At 43.9% G+C, this 16311-nt stretch overlaps 1 pseudogene; it reads right to left on the bottom strand.

The window, feature by feature from the left end:
* Window positions 1-6900: 6900 nt before the first annotated feature.
* Window positions 6901-16031, bottom strand: LOC109868158 (ATP-dependent RNA helicase DDX54-like; annotated as a pseudogene).
* Window positions 16032-16311: the final 280 nt, after the last annotated feature.

Below are 16311 nucleotides of genomic sequence, written 5' to 3'. Positions count from 1 at the left end.
GCTTTGCATCTGTGGCTCCATACCACATCAATCAGTATGGAAAAAATAATCTCTGCTCAGAGGGCCTTAGAAATCATTTTTGCAGAAAGAGAAGCTAGTGAGAAAGGTACGTCTTCCACGTTGGAAGATTTTCAGAATATACGGATCATGTCTCTGTCAATTTGGAGTCTCACAAAGACTTGGAAGAAGAGGATGAGAGTGACCCTCAGCCTGCCACAGGAGCAGCCCATCAGCAACGAGCTCATCAGCAGCCTGCAGAAGGAAAAATATGGATGTCAAAAAATTGCGAAATTGAATGGCCAAGGAATGAGCCACCACGCATGGCTGCCAATGTGATATGGATGCAACCAGAGCTGACGTGGATGGAGGTTAGTCAGACACCATCCAGGAAATCATTCTGGACATCACTAATTTGAAGGGAAGGCGTGTTTTTGTAGAGAGATGGAAGGAGATGGACCAAGCAGAAACTGGCAGAGAACTTTTCAGTGCAACAATGTCTCTGGAAAACTGTCACATTATTTCCAGGATTATGCCCTTCAATAACCATGACACCAGACCAGCTCGGTGGCAGAGAGACAAGCTAGCTGCAATCAGGTCAGTGTGGGACAAGTGGGTGGACCGCTTTCCCATTTTTACAGCCCTGGGCCCAACGTTACTGTTGATGAGCAGCTTATGCCATTTACGGGCCGCTGCCCCTTCTAAACCCGCAAAATATGGAATCAAGATCTGGGCTGCCTGTGATGCTGCTTCATCATATGCGTGAAACTTGCAAGTGTATACGGTCAAGCCAGATGGAGAAGCCCCCGAGAAAAACCAAGAGATGCGGATTGTCCTGGACGTGACACAGGAACTCTGTGACCACAACATAACACACAATAACTGTTTTACTTCACAAGCTGGCAGAGGAGCTTCTCAAGAGGAAGCTGACAATGTAAGGAGCAGTATGAAAAAACAAGCCAGAGCTCCACCTCAGCTGTTGAATACACGGAACAGGCCTATCAATTCCTCTTAGTTTGTGTTCACGGCCGACACGTCCCTAGTGTCCAACATGCCAAAGAAAGGCAAAAATGTGGTACTCATGAGTACGCTGCATCGGTATGGGAGAATCTGTGGCCAGGAACATCAGAAAACCGAAATCATAATGGATTACAATGCCACAAAAGGAGGGGTGAACAATTTAGACAAGCTGGTGACTGGCTACAGCTGCTAAATAAGAACCCTATGCTGGCCACTTGTGATATTCTTCAACATCTTGGATATTTCGCCGTACAATGTGTTTGTCATCTGGATGGCATTGAACCCAGATTGGAACAGAGGGAATCTCCAGAGAAGAGTCTGCGCTTTCTCGAGGAGCTGGGCAAGGCATTGGTAAGACCTCAAATCCAGAGGAAGCAAGATATCCCAAGGACCCCAGCTTCTGCAGCCATTGTGAGGAGGATTCAGGAGGAGGATGCTGGTGCCCCATCCACCCGACCCACAGAACCAACAACTCCAATACCAGAAGTAAGTGTGAGTATTGTTGTTGCATGTGTGTCTGACTCTCCTACCTTGGCCTGCTGTAACTATATATGCGAAATTCCTGAACTCAGTGTTTTCATCATTCTAGCCGCCGGTAGCAAAAAGAAGAAGCACTGCGATGTGTGTGCAACCAAGATGGATAGGAAGAAACAGTACACATTTATCAAATACATTTGCAACACATACACAGTAAAATTCTGTCCCTCGTGGTGTGTAGACCGGCCTTAATTTGTGTTCAATGGGAACTCAATTATAATTTCCATAAAATACTGTATGTCAAATTTGTCCTTCCAATTTCTTCAGTTCAAAGCAATACACATCAATAGTGATGAAAACCTTCATTTATATTTGTTCAAGATAAATATGATTTATTCCACTCATGTCTTGACTATAATAGATTTTTGTTTACAAACATGTATTGATAAATGTGATCTAGCAGAGAAAAATGGCAAATATTAACCATATATGCTGTCTATATTGCATGTAATTGATATAAGTCAACATCTAAGTATTACGTATTTTATGTAAATTGTTATGGCTGTATTGTTATAAAACCCAATAATGTTGTTTTTAGATGCTAAGCTGCATGACTGTTTGCTAGCACAGACTGGAATATGTTCCGGTATTCTTCTGATGGCATTGAGGAGTACACCACATCAGTCAGGGGCTTCATCAATAAGTGCATCGATGATGTCGACTGTACGTACATACCCAAACCAGAAGCTAAGGATCCGCACATCCACACTGACCTAAAGAGTAGAGCTGCCGCTTTCAAGGAGCGGGACTCTAACCCAGAAGCTTATAAGAAATCCGGCTATGCCCTCCGACAAACCATCAAACAGGAAAAGCAGCAATACAGGACGAAGATCGAATTGTACTACACCAACTCTGAAGCTCGACGGATGTGGCAGGGCTTGCAAACTATTACAGACTACAAAGGGAAGCACAGCAAAGAGCCGCTCAGTGACACGAGCCTACCAGACGAGTTAAATTACTTCTATGCTCGCTTCGAGGCAAGTATCACTGAAACATGCATGAGAGCATCAGCTGATCCAGACGACTGTGTGATCAGGCTCTCCGCAGCCGATGTGAGTAAGACCGTTAAAAAGGTCAAAATTCACAAGGCCGCAGGGCCAGACAGATTACCAGGACGTGTACTCCGAGCACGCACTGACCAACAGGCAAGTGTCTTCACAGACATTTTCAACCTGTCCCTGACCTAGTCTGTAATACCAACTTGTTTCAAGCAGACCACCATAGTCCCTGTGCCCAAGAACACTAAGGCAACCTGCCTAAATGACTACCGACTCGTAGCACACATCTGTAGCCATGAAGTGCTTTGAGAGGCTAGTTATGGCTCACATCAACACCCTTATCCCAGAAACCCTAGATCCACTCCAATTTGCATACCACCCTAACAGATCCACAGATTATGCAATCTCTATTGTACTCCACACTGCCCTTTCCCACCTGGACAAAAGGAACACCTATGTGAGAATGCTATTCCATGACTACAGCTCCGGGTTCAACACCATATTGCCCTCAAAGCGCATCACTAAGCTAAGAACCCTGGGACTAAAGACCTTCCTCTGCAACTGGATCCTGGACTTCCTGACGGGCCACCCCCAGGTGGTAATGGTAGGTAACAACACATCTGCCATGCTAATCCTCAACACGGGGGCCACTCAGGGGTGCATGCTCAGTCCCCTCCTGTACTCCCTGTTCACTCATGACTGCACAGCCAGGCACAACTCCAACACCATCATTAAGTTTGCCAATGACACAACAGTGGTAGGCCTGATCACCGACAACGACGAGACAGACTATAGAGAGGAGGTCAAAGACTTGGTCGTGTGGTGCCAGGACAGCAATTTCTCCCTCAACGTGATCAAGACAAAGGAGATGATTCTGGACTACAGGAAAGGTAGGACCGAGCACGCCCCCATTCTCAACGATGGGGCTGTAGTGGAGCAGGTTGAAAGCTTTAAGTTCCTTGGTGTCCACATCACCAACAAACGAACATGGTCCAAGCACACCAAGACAGTCGTGAAGAGTGCATGACAAAACCTATTCCCCCTCAGGAGACTGAAAAGATTTGTCATGGGTCCTCAGATTCTCAAAAGGTTCTACAGCTGCACCATCGAGAGCATCCTGACTGGATGCATCACTGCCTGGTATGGCAACTGCTCGGCCTCCGACCGCAAGGCACTACAGAGGGTAGTGCGTACTGCCCAGTATATCATTGGGGCCAAGCTTCCTGCCATCCAGGACCTCTGAACCAGGCGTGTCAGAGGAAGTCCCAAAAAAATTGTCAGACTCCAGCCACCCTAGTCATAAACTGTTCTCTCTGCTACCATACGGAAAGCAGTACCGGAGCGCCAAGTCTAGGTCCAAGAGGCTTCTAAACAGCTTCTACCCCCAAGCCATAAGACTCCTGAACATCTAATCAAATGGCTACCCAGACTATTTGTATTGTTTCCCCCCCCCCTCTCTTTGTTGCTACTCTGTTAATATATCTATGCAGTCACTTCAATAACTCTACTTACATGTACATATTACCTCGACTAACCGGTGCCCCCGCACATTGACTCTGCACCCGTACCCCCTGTATATAGCCTCACTATTGTTATTTTACTGCTGCTTTTTAATTATTTGTTACTTTTCTTATTCTTTCATTATTGTGTATTTTTGAAACTGCATTGCTGGTTTGGGCTTGTAAGTAAGCATTTCACTGTAAGGTCTATCTATACCTGTCGTATTCGGCACATTTGACAAATAACATTTGATTTGATAATGTTGTGGGTCCATCACACCCGCGAAAATTGACTGAATAACAAAAACATGAACACCACACAAGGGTTAAGTCAACTGTAACTGGGCCACTCAGGGACCTTAATTGTCTTCTTGATAAGCAACATGAGTGTATATTTGGCTATTGACCTGCTGAAAAGTGAATTAATCTTCTAGTGTCTGGTGGAAAGCAGACTCAAACAGATTTTCCTATAGACTTTTTCCTGTGGTTAAGCTTCATTAAGTTAATTTTTTATCCTGAAAAACTCCCCAGTCCTTAATGATTACAAACATACCAGTAACATGATGCAGCCACCACTATGCTTGAAAATATAGAGTGGTACTCAGTAAACTTCATTGCTGGTTCGGGCTTGTAAGTAAGCATTTAACTGTAAGGTCTATCTATACCCGTCGTATTCAGCAGGTATATTTTTTGCAACTGTTTCGGGTAATGCAAGTTCTTGTGCTGTTAGGGGAATAACCTGTTAGGGGAATAACCTGTTAGGGGAATAACCTATGTGTAAATGTAGTCTGTTGCTGTATTTCTTTGTGTTACCTGTGATGGTTGTTTGTCTTGTGTAGTTTCTTAATCATTGTACCTAAACTGTATGTGTAAACATGTACAGTTGGGCAAAAAAGTATTTAGTCAGGCACCAATTGTGCAAGTTCTACCACTTAAAAAGATGAGAGAGGCCTGTAATTTTCATCATAGGTACACTTCAACTATGACAGACAGAATGAGAAAAAAATCCAGAAAATCACATTGTAGGATTTTTTATGAATTTATTTGCAAATTATGGTGGGGTTGAGATCTGGGGTCCTGTATATGCAGGACCCAGCTGTAAAAGAGACCTTGGTCTCAGTCTGTGTTCCTTGTTGAAATAAAGGTATAATAATAATTTTTTAAGTATTGGATTTGTCCCAAGAAAAACAATTGCTTTGCTACATTTGCCAGTATTACTTTTGTGCCTTTTTGCAAACAGGATGCACGTTTTGGAATATTTTTAATTTGCTACAGGCTTCCTTCTTTTCCCTGTTAACTTGGTTAGCATTGTGGAGTAACTATGTTGTTGATCCAGCCTGTTTTCTCCTATTACAGCCATTAAACTCTGTAATTGTTTTAGTCACCATTGGCCTCACGGTGAAATCCCTGAGCAACCGGTTACCTTATACTTTCCGGCAACTGAGTTAGGAAGGACGACTTGTATATTTGTAGTGACTGGTGTATTCAGTGTAATTAATAACTTCACCATGCTCAAAGGGATATTCATTGTCTGCTTTTCTTATTTTTACCCATCTACTACTAAGTGCCCTTCTTTGCAAGGCATTGGAAAACCTACCTGGTATTTGTGGTTGAATCATTACAATTAAACTTACAGATAATTGTATGTGTGGGGTACAGATATGAGGTAGTCATTCAAAAATCACGTTAAACACCATTATTGCACACCGAGTTAGTCCATGCAACTTATTAAGCACAATTGTACTCCTGAATGTATTTAGGCTTGTCCTAACAAAGGGGTTGAATACTTATTGACCCAATACATTTCAGCTTTTCATTTGTAATTCATTTGTACAAATGTAAAAAAAAAAAAAAAAAAAACATTATTCCACTTTGACATTATGAGGTATTGTGTGTAGGCTAGTGACTTTTTGGTAATTGAATACATTTTAAATTCAGGCTGTAACACAACAAAAAGGTGGATAAAGTCACGGGGTGAGAACATTTTCCAAAGGCACTGTACCTAGCAGCCGTCTCCATTTTCCAAAGGCACTGTACCTAGCAGCCGTCTCCATTTTCCAAAGGCACTGTACCTAGCAGCCGTCTCCATTTTCCAAAGGCACTGTACCTAGCAGCCGTCTCCATTTTCCAAAGGCACTGTACCTAGCAGCCGTCTCCATTTTCCAAAGGCACTGTACCTAGCAGCCGTCTCCATTTTCCAAAGGCACTGTACCTAGCAGCCGTCTCCATTTTCCAAAGGCACTGTACCTAGCAGCCGTCTCCATTTTCCAAAGGCACTGTACCTAGCAGCCGTCTCCATTTTCCAAAGGCACTGTACCTAGCAGCCGTCTCCATTTTCCAAAGGCACTGTACCTAGCAGCCGTCTCCATTTTCCAAAGGCACTGTACCTAGCAGCCGTCTCCATTTTCCAAAGGCACTGTACCTAGCAGCCGTCTCCATTTTCCAAAGGCACTGTACCTAGCAGCCGTCTCCATTTTCCAAAGGCACTGTACCTAGCAGCCGTCTCCATTTTCCAAAGGCACTGTACCTAGCAGCCGTCTCCATTTTCCAAAGGCACTGTACCTAGCAGCCGTCTCCATTTTCCAAAGGCACTGTACCTAGCAGCCGTCTCCATTTTCCAAAGGCACTGTACCTAGCAGCCGTCTCCATTTTCCAAAGGCACTGTACCTAGCAGCCGTCTCCATTTTCCAAAGGCACTGTACCTAGCAGCCGTCTCCATTTTCCAAAGGCACTGTACCTAGCAGCCGTCTCCATTTTCCAAAGGCACTGTACCTAGCAGCCGTCTCCATTTTCCAAAGGCACTGTACCTAGCAGCCGTCTCCATTTTCCAAAGGCACTGTACCTAGCAGCCGTCTCCATTTTCCAAAGGCACTGTACCTAGCAGCCGTCTCCATTTTCCAAAGGCACTGTACCTAGCAGCCGTCTCCATTTTCCAAAGGCACTGTACCTAGCAGCAGTCTCCATTTTCCAAAGGCACTCTACCTAGCAGCCGTCTCCATTTTCCAAAGGCACTGTACCTAGCAGCCGTCTCCATTTTCCTTGAGTAAATTCACAAACAGAAATGGAAGCCACAAATCTTCATTCGGGCAGAGCTGGCCTACAGATAACTTTGACCATAGATAACGTGTGATAGCATGTACACATATCATCAAACAACTTGCATCTAACCACATCCAGATGGAGTGGGTTTCTCCAGTCACGTCAGCTCCCTTGCTCTGTAGTACAATGGCAGGACTTCAAAACACACTGCATCTCTGACCCTGTTTTTAGGTTTAGGGTAAGCCTACATATATATTTTTCCTGTAAAGTTCAAAAAGGGACCACAGCAAATAGGTTTGGTTAGTTTGTTCAACTTCACATATTCTGTACATAAACTATGCTGTATGCAAAGTTCAGTGTTGGCTACAGTCAACAAAAACAATTGGATATGGAAAAAATGCTCTGCAAAAAACATACTGACTGTATTTATCGAATGTATGTTTTAGTGTATTCATTTATGAAATGAATACTTTTGTAGTATATTAAAATGTAACAGAAAGAGAAAAAAAAACATGTTTTGAAGAAAGAGTTTTGATCATGTATATTACTTCTCCCTCGACTATAAAGCCATTTCCCAAACATGTCCTGTTAAGTATTTAGAACACAGCTATCTTATAGCCGAGCGATGGGAGGCGGGACGTTGGCTTTGTGGCTCTTTGCTGACAGAAACGTTCCCCAATTCTCCTTATTCTAGTGAACCTCCATCTCCACCACACTCTTGTCCCGGAGTCAATCTCTCAACACCCCTCTGGTTGCTCCGCTGTCAGCTGGGTCAAATGAATACAGATGTCTGAAATGAAAACATGTTGGTATTGACCCAAGTTCCTCTGGCAGACCTCTCTCTAGGCTTTACTGACACCTTCTGGTAGACTGGCAGGTTATTCTTTGCACAAATGTGGTTGACCTCATCGAACAGTTCGACTGCCCAGAAAAAACAGAAATGAATTTCACACTGCACAATGGGCAGCTTTGTACAACCTCGTGTCATGAGTTTCTCTGCTCCTCCTAGGACTTTATAATAAAGAATGACAGTCACAGATAACACTTTAGCTTTGAATTAATAATATACACAAACAAATATTTTGACATGGCAAACCATCTGGATAGGTTATGATGCAAATAGATCTGCAAAACACAAGTTTCAAATCGCTCTAGCCCCGTCATGCAGTCCACACCCAGGCTAGGGGCACACAAAATGTGGACACGGATCTTCCCATGACACCACACTGCGGTGCCATATACAAAGCTCTGCAAGCACCCTTTGGGCTGGGGTGCATCTCAATAGTCTCAAAATGGCTTTCTCTGCGTGTTTCTCCTCCTACATATGCACTGACCAACCAGTCCAGATGGAGGGGGGGGGGGTCATGGAGAGAAAGGCAACTTTAAACTATTGACATCCACCTTCCATATCCCTCCAACTTGGGATCAAAAGCTTCTCCATCCATTGCCTCATCTACTCGTCAATTCTTCCAACTCTCACTACCACTTTTTCCACATACCTCATCTATTCATCACCCCCTCCCTCACAGTCTCTTCTTCATCTTGCACTTCTTGTGGACACCACAGCCAAAGCCAAACTTCTTCTGGTCATTGAGGCGCTGCTTGCCCATGCCCCGGAGCTTCTTCAAGCCTCCACTCAGCAGGAACCTCTGTTTCTCTGTCTTCCTGCGCTGCTTTAGGATCTGGTCACAGCTCTTCAGCTCTGAGCATGGACCCTGGGAGCCACCACGCCTCTGCTGGCCAGGGGGACCCAGGGGCTGGGAGTTGGGCCCCCGGGATGGGCAACCTCGGCCCTGGTCTGATCTGCCTCGGCCTGGAAGAGAGGTGAGGGAAACAGGGTTAGAGAAGAGAAGGGCAGCATTTCAATTGTTTAGCATTATTTTATCATGATGTATTGAAAGAAACATGGCAATTTTGAAAGTACATCAAACTGGACATTGCTCTAGTTTTTTTCTAAGTGTCTTGGAATAGATCTGAGGTAGTAGTAGAGCCCAAAGACTGGAGCTTGGAGAATGTCCCAAAGGGATGTAACAATGTCTGCTTTACTTACAGACCTCACATCATACCCATCACAAACAACTGATCCAAACTCTAGCTAGAGCCTTCTGATGAAGTGCACTCCTACCTCCACACCTCCTTCCGCTGCCTCTCCATCTGAATCTCCTCAGTCATCCACCTTGTACTTCTTCTTCCACTCTTCATAGCTGAGAAACAGGGTCAAGGAGATGGAACATCCTTATAATTACAAGTGAGGACTTACTGGTATACACAATAAGCTGAGGGTGTTGTAATTTCCTTTTTAATAGCTTTCATCAGTAAAGACCAGTTTGAGATGACAAAAAGGATACAAGTTCTTCTTGATCATCTGTCCCGTCTCTGTTCTCATCTTCTTCTGGTCTGCCTCCTTTCCTGTTTCTTTGACAAAGCGCTTTCTCTTGCGATCTCTGCAGAGAGATGATTTATATGTCAAGTGAGGTTGCATTGTGTGTGTGTCTCATGGTGTTCCTTCTTACCACTTCATCATGTGTTTGTGCTGGTTAAGTCTGTCTCCTATCAGGTCCAGTACAGCAGTAGAAGCCCGCTGCTCAAACATTGTGCCTTCTGTTCCCAGGCTCAGTCTGCAAACAAACACCGAGTTATATCACCATTATCCCACATTCACAGAATGACTATTTAGGTATTTTGTAAAGCAGAATGGACTGTGTAGTCAGCCTTCCTCATACCCTCTCTCAGAGTTGAAGTCTTTGGGTCTGTAGGGGATGTAGTTCTCACCGTGGCCAGTCTGTTTGGCCTTCTTACTGTCTGGCCTCTCCGCCTCGCCCTGGGGCTTCCTCCTCTTCCCCCCCACTACCTCAGAGACCACCCCCTGGTGGAGAAATGACAGAAGTACAGCATAATTGGTCATATGATACTACTTTGTCTGTGGTGGTGCTATTCACTATTATTGACTTGCAATGGAACACGTACATGCTAGGTTTTATACCATGTAGATGGATACTTAGAGTATTAGTGCTAACCTGAAGGTCCTCCTCTTCACTGTCCTCCTGGTCTGTCGTGTGGTGTGTGGAGGGCAGAGCAGTGACAGGAACATGATACCTGCCCTCTGCAGCCAGAACCACCACCTTTTCGGTGAAATTATCCACCAGCCGTGTCCCTAGAATGCTTGGCTCGCATCCCCACGCTGGCGTTGGTCTTGCTATTCGAGATGATCTCAAAGATTGTCTGGAGAAAAGGTGCTGTGGTCGTTTAATTTTTTTATATTTTTTTTATTTCACCTTTATTTAACCAGGTAGGCTAGTTGAGAACAAGTTCTCATTTGCAACTGCGACCTGGCCAAGATAAAGCATAGCAGTGTGAGCAGACAACACAGAGTTACACATGGAGTAAACAATTAACAAGTCAATAACACAGTAGAAACCAAAGGGGGAGTCTATATACAATGTGTGCAAAAGGCATGAGGAGGTAGGCAAATAATTACAATTTTGCAGATTAACACTGGAGTGATGAATGATCAGATGGTCATGTACAGGTAGAGATATTGGTGTGCAAAAGAGCAGAAAAGTAAATAAATAAAAACAGTATGGGGATGAGGTAGGTGAGAAAGGGTGGGCTATTTACCAATAGACTATGTACAGCTGCAGCGATCGGTTAGCCGCTCAGATAGCTGATGTTTGAAGTTGGTGAGGGAGATAAAAGTCTCCAACTTCAGCGATTTTTGCAATTCGTTCCAGTCACAGGCAGCAGAGTACTGGAACGAAAGGCGGCCAAATGAGGTGTTGGCTTTAGGGATGATCAGTGAGATACACCTGCTGGAGCGCGTGCTACGGATGGGTGTTGCCATCGTGACCAGTGAGCTGAGATAAGGCGGAGCTTTACCTAGCATGGACTTGTAGATGACCTGGAGCCAGTGGGTCTGGCGACGAATATGTAGCGAGGGCCAGCCGACTAGAGCATACAAGTCGCAGTGGTGGGTGGTATAAGGTGCTTTAGTGACGAAACGGATGGCGCTGTGATAGACTGCATCCAGTTTGCTGAGTAGAGTGTTGGAAGCCATTTTGTAGATGACATCGCCGAAGTCGAGAATCGGTAGGATAGTCAGTTTTACTAGGGTAAGCTTGGCGGCGTGAGTGAAGGAGGCTTTGTTGCGGAATAGAAAGCCGACTCTTGATTTGATTTTCGATTGGAGATGTTTGATATGAGTCTGGAAGGAGAGTTTGCAGTCTAGCCAGACACCTAGGTACTTATAGACGTCCACATATTCTAGGTCGGAACCATCCAGGGTGGTGATGCTAGTCGGGCATGCGGGTGCAGGCAGCGACCGGTTGAAAAGCATGCATTTGGTTTTACTAGCGTTTAAGAGCAGTTGGAGGCCACGGAAGGAGTGTTGTATGGCATTGAAGCTTGTTTGGAGGTTAGATAGCATAGATAAACAGTATTACTACAGGTTAGTCATTCATTCATTCATAGAGAATGGCTTCCAATATACATTTCCGATGTAAACTCACAGCTTTAGCCTTGTAGTCCTTAATGCAGTCCACTATTTGAAGGCGCTCCAGTTCCATTTTCTCTAAGCCTGACCCTGAAAATAGACCAAAGCAATGTGGGTTAATATCATAGCAAGAGTAAGGGAGCATATGTGTGTGATTTTCATGAGAACCCTAGATCTGATGAGGATCCACTGAGACAGTAACTTCATTGATTTAACATCCCACATTAAAGTGCACTGGTAAAGTAGTTACTAGGTCAGTCATCTAAAGGCTTCCTCATGCTTCCTTACAGCTGGCGCCTAGCCCAATGGGTGTGCTCGCATATTCCCTTAAAAGGCTGCTTGAAAAACATATTTCGATGCCGTAGCCAGTATAGACTTCCTCAAATTAGATAAAAGAACAAGAAATCAGTCATTAATTCTGACGTTTATTAATTCTGACATTTCTTGCTGAGATCTTAGTCGCAGAATTTTACATCTACGATGTTTTAGTGAAGTATTTCTCAAGTGAAAAACTTTGCATGAAAACAAGTAGTCTATCATTGAATGACAACAAATACTTAATTGAATAATCCCTACTGTTGACCAATGACCAACGAAGGGGCGTAGACTTGGATCCCGAAATTTGGATTGCCTAAGAAAAAAAAATGGTACTCGACCAGTCCGAAAACGTCACAAAATATGCACAAACTGTTCCGAAGTGTTTCTGATGCCTACTGCTTGTAGGCGTTGTCCTCTATGCGGCGCAGGTTCTGCAGGTCATGAGAGCTCTAATGGGCCTTGATCAGCTGGGACTCCTCATCATCCAGGATGCTCTGGGGAACATGACCAAACACACCGTCCAACTCTGGAGGGAGAGAAAAAGATAAATTAAGAGGAGATGGAGAAAGAGAGTGATAAGAGTGAGTGAGAGGCATGAGGAAGGGACAGAGACAGAAATATATGAAAGTAAGCAAGAGAATTGAGTATCAATTGAGTATGACAGAAAACAAGTGTGACAAAACAATTGCAGGGGTGAGCAATGGCTCCACTGTGTATGACATGTTTATGTCCAGTGCTGGTACCTTGCTGATGGTCAGGTGTAGCCAGCTGAAGGGGTCTCCCTAGGAAGAGATGGAGGTCAAAGACAAAAGGTATCTCATCTGTACACACCAGGCTGTAGGCAGCGCCACCGCGGCCTGCGCGTGCAACTCGACCTGGGGTTGAAAAACCACAGATGAGACCATGGTGAGGAAGGTGAATTTCATTTAATTTCATTACACTATATATCATTGACTCAGATGGTTGTCATTGGCCTTTCTTTCCAACGTACATAAGTTACAATTCAAGATAACCTAAAACAGTATGTTGGCCATATTATAGTTCTAATGCTCCCCCTGTTGTTGGTGTTACCCACCAACTCTATGCAGGAAGAGCTTGGCTTTGGAGGGGAAGTTGTAGTTGATGACGTTGTCCAGCAGGGGGATGTCTATACCACGAGCAGCCACATCTGTAACAACCAGCACCATGGCCTTGCGGTGGAAAAATTTACCAATGTTGATCTTCCTGGCAGTCTGGTCCAGGGCACTGTAGATGTAGGCACACTCCACGCCCTCAGAGGACAGCAGCTAACCATAGGGTAACACAGAGTTACATTCAAAACAAGGTACAAGGCTGAGGACAACCAAACCTTATTCAATGACTAGCTTCTCCTTCTATTCACGAGGCTCTCACCTCTGAGGTACTCCACACGGTGTTTGGTGGCAACAAAGACTACTGTCTGCTCCTGGGGCGTTGCCACATTCCTCAGCAGGTGGAGAAGCAGAGCCGGCTTATCATCCATCCTCAGGTGGAAGAACGACAGCTGGGAGAGGAGAAAATACAATGTTATGCTACAACATTTATATTATGTCATTGACTCAAACACAGGTTTCACATTTCAACACTTTAAGGGAATCCAACTGAGTCTAACCAAACTTCAGATTGTATGAATGTGGGTTTTAACGAGTCTATATTCGCTTAACCTTCAGCAGCTCACTCAGCTTGCTGTCCACTTCCAGACAAATCAGCACCGGCTCCGTCAACCCTGCACAAAACACAATCCTTTCAGAGCACTACACATCTTGCCTTGTACACAACTCAATAGCAAAAGGCTGCACAATAACGCATAGGTTGTGGGTGGGCTTTAGATTGCCATTGAAGGGATGTTGTGGCTGGGCTCACCAGCTCTAGTAAACTCCACCAGTAGTTTGGGCAGGGTGGCCCGCGAACAGCAGTATCTGTCTGTTGTCTGGAAGCCTCCGGATGATCTCCTGGAGCTGGTCAGCAAAGCCCATCTCAAACAGCCTGTCAGCCTCGTCAAACACAACGTACTCCACGCTCTGTAGCTTCAGGTTCATCTCCATGACAACATGCATCAGACGACCTGGGGTACCGATAATTCTGTAGGCAGAAGACATAACTCAAATCAACAACACAGAACAAAAACTACAACCTTATTATAATTTAAAATGGCATTATAGCAAATTACAGCAGTACAATGTGAAGACCATAGTGTACATACATGTCTGGCGTCTCATGAAGTGCAGCAAACTGATCATCCATTCTGAAAAGAAACAAGATGTACAGTTGATGCTTGTAAGCACAATAACAATTTTCAACACAACAAGATTGAAGATTTAATTAATAATACCTGTCTCCACCAAGGATCGAAGCAGTCTTAAGGCCAGTGAGTTTCCCTAACTGAAACACAATACAATTAATAGTTACTATTTTCTGGTACTGCCCAAAGAACAAAACATACTGTCCCTAAAAAAATGAAAGATTACCCACATTTTTTTTTTTTTTTTTAAATGTTAGGCGGTTAAATGTAAAAAATTACGATAGGGCTGTGACATTACCAATATGGCAATATTTTTTTCAATGCAAAAATGAAAACATGAAGCAGACAACTCTTTGGGCCTTTAAAAACCTGCTGTATGTAAAATATTGTGCGCTATAGCTTGGAAAATGTATCATGCTTTTCCAACATTATGGCTGTTTTCCTAAAGAAGTGAAATCCGTTTCCTTGTCACGATACTAATGACTATCGCAATACGGTTATCGTCTTGGCCCTAGTTTATGTACAAATATGTATATTATAGTGTAAAATTATGGATGAAAAATAGACTATGAAAAGCCTATCCTGACCTCTTTGGTGAACTTCATGGTTTGCAGCACTCTGGTAGGGGTCAGAATGAGAGCCCTGGCCCCTGTCTGGGCCTGGGGGGCCTTCAGAGATGGGCCTTCGGACATTCTCAAACATGGGCACCAAGAACGCAGCTGTTTTCCCACTGCCTGTCCTTGCCATGGCAACCATGTCCTTGCCATCTAGAATCACTGGGAGAGTCTGAAAGGGGGAGAGAGAGGTCCTGTAAATAATCTACCTGATATATCAGTGAAATGTAAAGATCCAGGGGCAATGGCATACCTTTCTCTGGATTGGAGTAGGGACTTTGTACCCCTTCTTCATGACCCCTTTAAAAACTAGGTAACTGAGACCTGCAATTACCAAAATATGGAGGTTAGGACATACGCAGGACACATTGCTGTATAAAATCTTTAATTGTCTCAAAAAGATGGCCTACAGGTAAGCCTACCACAATTTCTTACCCATGGACTGGAAGCCCCCAGACTTATTTTTCTTCTTGTTCTGAGCTCTGACCAGCTCCCTGGTGTCAGGTTCCACATCAGACAGACACTCTGATGAAGCTCCAGGGAACCGAGGTAACTGTCTTCCAGGCTGAAAAACATATTACATTAAATAACATTGTCATTATGGAGATGGATAAGCTCATAATCATATCACACTCAAAACCAAATCTAGCATGACTTTAAAATTCTCATGTAATTGGCAATAAATCAATTCTAGACCTGACATTACAGAGACCCACAAAAGAGGCATATTTATTACGCTGATTCTGGGTCGTCACTAGTTTACACAACCACAAATGGCTAAACCCCACCTATTACCACAATCTCTCTTCATACAATCTGATTTTAAACATAACCCTAGAATTAACCCCAACCACAATGCTAACCTTATGCCTAAACTTAAATACTGACCCCCAAAAAACGTTTGTTTTCACAAGTTTTTACCAAAGACAATTTTGACTTTGTGGCAACTAGTGACAACCCCGATGGTCTCTGTTGCAAAACGTTTATTAAACGGAGGTAAGCGGAACGTTTGTTTACCTAGCTACAATAACATAAACATGTTCTATATAGCAGCAACTTCGAAGTCCCCACCATCCGAATCGGCCTGCTCCCGGTGGCCAATGTGTCTATTTTTCTTCATCAGCTTCTTCTTTCTTTGAGCCATTGCGATACGTTCTGCACCGTTAACTTGTTTAACTTTGTTCAATGCTTGCCAATAAATCAGCAACTCAGCACATGACAACAACACAGAAATCAGACATTTTGAAACAGGTGAGATTCTTCACGTCAGAATCCTGCGTCGGCGCATGACATGACGTCATTGTGTTTTCGCTTGACGTTTCGTTCTTGTGGAACACACTGGGCGCGTTCGAGCGTAACAGTTTTGTCAAATCGGTGACCATCGTTGGTCTCTGCCTTTCAAAGTGTGTTGCATTATGGGGATAAAAATGGTCCAACTTGCAGTGGTGTAAATTACTTAAGTAGTACTTGAAAGTATTTTTACTTAAGTAGTTTTTCTTTTGTGTCTGTACTTTACTTTACTATTTTTATTTTTGACAAC

This window comes from Oncorhynchus kisutch, linkage group LG23 (genome assembly GCF_002021735.2).
Source record: "Oncorhynchus kisutch isolate 150728-3 linkage group LG23, Okis_V2, whole genome shotgun sequence".
Lineage (NCBI taxonomy): Eukaryota > Metazoa > Chordata > Actinopteri > Salmoniformes > Salmonidae > Oncorhynchus > Oncorhynchus kisutch.
Note: the sequence above shows the minus strand (reverse complement) of the source record. Positions and strands in the feature narration are given on the sequence as shown.